The 4,801-nt window shown below is 40.5% G+C and overlaps 1 protein-coding gene across 5 annotated transcripts in view; it reads left to right on the top strand.

Moving 5' to 3' along the window:
• Nucleotides 1-87: 87 nt before the first annotated feature.
• The window catches only part of Spata1 (spermatogenesis associated 1), a 40,148-nt gene continuing 35,434 nt past the window's right edge, over nucleotides 88-4,801 (top strand). For 2 of the 5 annotated variants that reach the window (XM_052730233.1, XM_052730235.1), the window contains exons 1-2: nucleotides 95-185; nucleotides 2,646-2,712. The gene's annotated coding sequence lies outside the window, so the exon portion shown is untranslated. Of the gene's footprint in view, nucleotides 186-2,645; nucleotides 2,713-4,801 lie in introns of all 5 variants that reach the window. The other 3 variants (XM_052730236.1, XM_052730237.1, XM_052730234.1) reach the window with 3 other exon arrangements.

Raw genomic sequence — 4,801 nt, 5'->3', positions numbered from 1 at the left:
AGTTTCCGGTGCTGCGCGCGCCGCGCATGCGCGCCCCCGCCCCCGGGGGGCCGCCGGCTGCCCCGCGGGCGCGAGCGGAGGAGAAGGGGCGGAGCGGCCGGTGGGCGCGGCAGCGGCGACGGGGGGCGGTGCGGCCCGACGCCGGGCCGGCGCCTTCCGCGTCAGGAGGGGCTGGTTCGGGCGAGGTAAGGCGGACGCGGGGTGCCGGCGCGGGAGAGGTCGCCGCGGCTTGGAGTCGGCGGCGGGGTGAGGGGAAACGGCAGCGCAGCCTCGAGTCGCAGGCGGACGCGTCTCCGCCGGCTCAGCCCCGTCACTAGGGGACCCGCCGTCCAACGGGCCCGGGGCGAGAGGGCGCAGGGCCGTAACCGCCCGGGGCCGCGGGACCCGGGGACCCAGAGGTTGGGAATGGGGTTGGACGTGTCGCCCAGCGGCGCCGGCCGCCCAGCTCGGCGTCCCCTTACCGCGTTCTTTCAGGAGTCAGTCCCGGTGCTTTTCCAAATAAAAGCTTTGGCGTTTAGGGCACGTTTGCTCTTCTGACGTCTCTGGAATCGCTTACTTCGTGCTTGTAACTAAACCCCGGAGGGGTTTTCAGGAAAACACACTCAAAGTTTTAAATTAGTTCAAGCTCTAGTGTCCCGGGTGAGACCTAGCATCTATAAACATGAGTTTCGTCCTAAGTGCTGTTTCATTTGAATAGTGAGGAAAAAATCTCAGCCGACGAATCGCATTACTGACCAGTTCATACCAGTTCACAAAAATGTACACTGGAATTTTGTTTTTTTCACCCAGCTCTTATGGTTGTACAGTTTTCCCTGGTGTCCTTCGGCAAGCCCTTTAAACTGGCGAAGTTAGAAAGAAAGCTTCCTGGAGTTCTTGAGTTTGAAACGAAATGAAATTGTTACATGTATAAGAAATATGAAAAGTGAGGCTGGAGAGAGAGAACCTGAGTCCTCTTGCAGAGGACCCGAGTTCAGTTCCCAGCGCACAGGCTGGGCAGCTCACAAGCGTCAGTACTCCAACTCCAGGGGTACTGTAGCCCTCTTCTAGATTCTGGGGACATCTGCATTCACATACGCCCAGACCCACATTCATACACATAATTGTTTGAGACAAGGTCTCACTTTGTAGCTCTGGCTGACCTGAAACGCTCGCTATGTAGACTAGGCTGGCCATGAACTCACAGAGATCCATTCATCTGCAGCTGCCTTCCAAGCCTTGTGATTAAAGGCTTGCACCACCAAAATAAATGAATGAACGAGTATGAAAGGTAACACAAATATTTTACCTTGTGCCTTGTATGCTAAAATCTCAACATAAATTTCTAAGATAAAGTTTGTGTAACTTAAGGAATGTTCTACTTTATATTAGTTGCAATAATATTTAAGAACTATGAAATGTTAGGGCTGGAAGGCATTTCAAAGATCTTACATGGTACAGTACACATTATTAAGTAAATGTTGGGGAATAAACAAAGTTAATTTTGTCTTGGTCTCAAGGTTTTGTTTTGTTTTTTCTTTCGCCAAACTATTGGGTTAGGGAACCACAGAATGTCTTGCTGTCTCACACACCAGATGTTAACTTAGTTTTTACGGTATATCTAATAAGCAGTACGTATTGGCATAGGAAGGGAGGAAAAACAGAACCCCCTTTAGTTCATTTGCAGCTGAAGCTCTGAGCATTAAATGTGGTTCATGAACTATCAACATCTCCTAATAAAAGCTTGTTCTTTAATCTCCCACTGTGTTCTAAAGTATTTCAAAGGCTTTACCGTGTGTTTACGTTTTAGATGATTAAAGGTAGACTTTATTGTCAAAAGTAGCGTGACACGAGAACCTATTAACAATGGCAAGAAAACACAACCAAGAAATCTTGCCGTTTGGTGTTTTGTTTGCAGAACACCGCCATTTTAAATTTTCCTAGCTTCCACACCTTATTCAACTTCTGTTCATTGGGTCTTAGTTCAGTGTTGAATAAATAAAATACTTTCAACACTCACAAGCCTTTGTAGTTTAACCGAAAGCCAGGAGGTCTCAAAATGAGTTTTTCAATGAGTTTCTATTACTTGTAGATTCCACCATGTAGTGATGAGAACTCTGGACTTTTGAGTTTACATTATTCTATTTTATAGTAGGTTCAGAAATTGAAGTTTGGACAAATTGAGCGACTTGCTTCTAGAAAAACTACAATTTAGGTTTCTCAGTTTTAATTCTATTATATACATGTAATGCATTTCTTTCAATGGTTTTGCTCATATATTGATATAGTAATTAGTTTTCATAATTGAATATGGAACTCATAAGTAAATTCTGTTAAAAGAACTTTAGCCAGTGATAAGTTGGGTCATAAGACTTGTATTTTAGTTCAACACCTATACATGTTAGCCATGGGGTATTAAATATTCTTATTCTAAAATGTTACATTTTTTTTTTCTTCTACCTTACCATGTTAGAATTCACCTCATATTATGGGTTCTATCCTAAATACACTCCAAAGGCCTAAATGCTAAAGCCTGGTTACCGGCCTGTGGTGCTATTGGAACACTAGGCCCTTAGGAAGTGAGGCCTAGTGGAAGGAAGGTAAACATATCTTTGATGGGGATATTAGGATACTTGCCTCTTCCTCACTCTTTCATTTTCTGTCATAAGGTGAGCAGCTCCTCTGTCTTGTGTCCCTGCCATGATGTACTGTGCTGCCAGAGGCCCAAATCAACAGGTCAAGATTTCATTCTCTAATTAGTGTTACAAGTCTTAAAATAACCTAATAGTATATAGGCTCTGGGGTGTCCTTGGGCACTTTATTTAGCTAACACAAATTACCTTTTAGGAAGGTTAGAACTTTATTAGGTTACCCATGAACTAGGCAGGACAAAACTCTCAGAACAGAAATAGAACCTGAATTTATCCTGATCAGAGAGACCTGTCAAGAAGTATTCCCATCATCTGGCATAAGGTTGATTATATGCTGATTTCTCTTACTTCCTGAATAAAGAATTTAAAAATTGGAAAGGGTCTTAGTGAGCCCAAATCAGTTTCTTGTCAGATTTAAGGCACGTAGACCACAATGAATGGTCTTGTATGCTATAGAGGACTAGAACCCTGCTTTTTCTAATGCCCGATCCGTTTGATTGCTTTATGTGGGGTTCTGCTGTATTTAAATATAGCCTATGTCAAACTCCCAATTTTAGTGGTTACTTCGGATTTCTAGTTCACTGAGTATCTCTTTGTATATGCTAGTATCAATCAATTACTAAAATTACTCAAATCCTATTTGCTCTGAATAATACCAGAAATACTTAAAATTTTATTTTAGCTCTGCAACTGAGTCTCAAAGTTATTTTTAATGATCTCTGTAGTCTTTTCTGCTAAGACTAGATGTGGCCTTGGGATACTTTTCAGTACTTACTCTGCTTATATTTTTAGCAGGTTATTTTGGGAGCTCAAACCTAAGGGCCTTACACACATTATGCAAGTGGTCCTCCCCTGCACTGTACCCACAGCTTAAAGAACTCACTTTTAGGCAAACTAAATTAGTATAAATTAGTATACCAGGTAAGGCTGATTGTCCATTCTTGGCAGAAAGGTTGTAAAGCAAAATTTTGTAGTACATGAGAGATTATATTAGAACTCTATAGTCATCTTTTCTTTGCTCATCAATTTTCCTTTTGTTTGAATTGTTGGAATTACTTTGTCCATTAGCCAATTATTATAAATAAATAATTTGAGAATCCCAAATATTATGTTAGAATTTAGTATGTGAAATTATTTGGTTAGGATCAACTCCAAATTCTAATCATGCCTAAGTTGTAATTTAAACTTATTATTGATTTAATAACAGATTCAAATAAGTCAAGCATTGGGTTATTATTATAAAGATAACATAGACAAGTCATGGAAATTGATTCTATGTGAAAACCCCAAAACTAGAACTACCCCACACATAGGCCAAACTAAAAGAAAATCTAAGGCTCAGGACCTCAGCAGCAAAATTTCTGGCCTTTATTGCTTATAAGTAGTTTCAGCTATGTGGCCCCTCTGTATACCTGTTACAATCAATTTGCTTAGTCAGTCTGTTTTTACAATATATTTGTAAACCTCAGTAAACTACATCTTTCTCATACTATGAGCATGTCTTATGTCTATGATAACTGCTTCATGGCTTCTTTCTCTATATTCAATTGATTCAAAAGATTATATAGCCCACAAAATATTTTTTTAATTTTGATACTGTTAAAACAGTTAGTGGTGCCGGGCGGTGGTGGCGCACGCCTTTAATCCCAGCACTCGGGAGGCAGAGCCAGGCGGATCTCTGTGAGTTCGAGGCCAGCCTGGACTACCAAGTGAGTTCCAGGAAAGGCGCAAAGCTACACAGAGAAACCCTGTCTCGAAAAACCAAAAAAAAAAAAAAAAAAAAAACAAAAACAGTTAGTGGTATCTAGTAGTAGTTCACAGAACTGAGATAAGTACAAGGTCAGAAAAGTTTTGAATTTTGTATGACTTAAATTACTACTTGGAGGTCAGTGTAAAGCAGTGCTTTGAGATATAAAAAAGCTTTCATTGTGTTAGTGTAAGTATTGTTTAAGTTAGTGTATGTATCATCTAGGATTGGCCAACTTTGAAAATTTCTTTTTAGAGTAATATTTCGACTACCCTGTTTTTCAGTTTTTATCATATTTATATTTAATATCTCATATTTTTATAATATGTAATATTTATATTTATTTTTGTCATGCATTGTTATGAACTGCCATAAATTCTATGAGGAAAACCACAGGAAATAATACAAAAACAATGCTTGATATATT

Source organism: Peromyscus californicus, unplaced genomic scaffold (assembly GCF_007827085.1).
Source record: "Peromyscus californicus insignis strain IS unplaced genomic scaffold, ASM782708v3 Scaffold_9__1_contigs__length_137607984, whole genome shotgun sequence".
Taxonomy (NCBI): Eukaryota; Metazoa; Chordata; class Mammalia; order Rodentia; family Cricetidae; genus Peromyscus; species Peromyscus californicus.
Note: the sequence above shows the minus strand (reverse complement) of the source record. Positions and strands in the feature narration are given on the sequence as shown.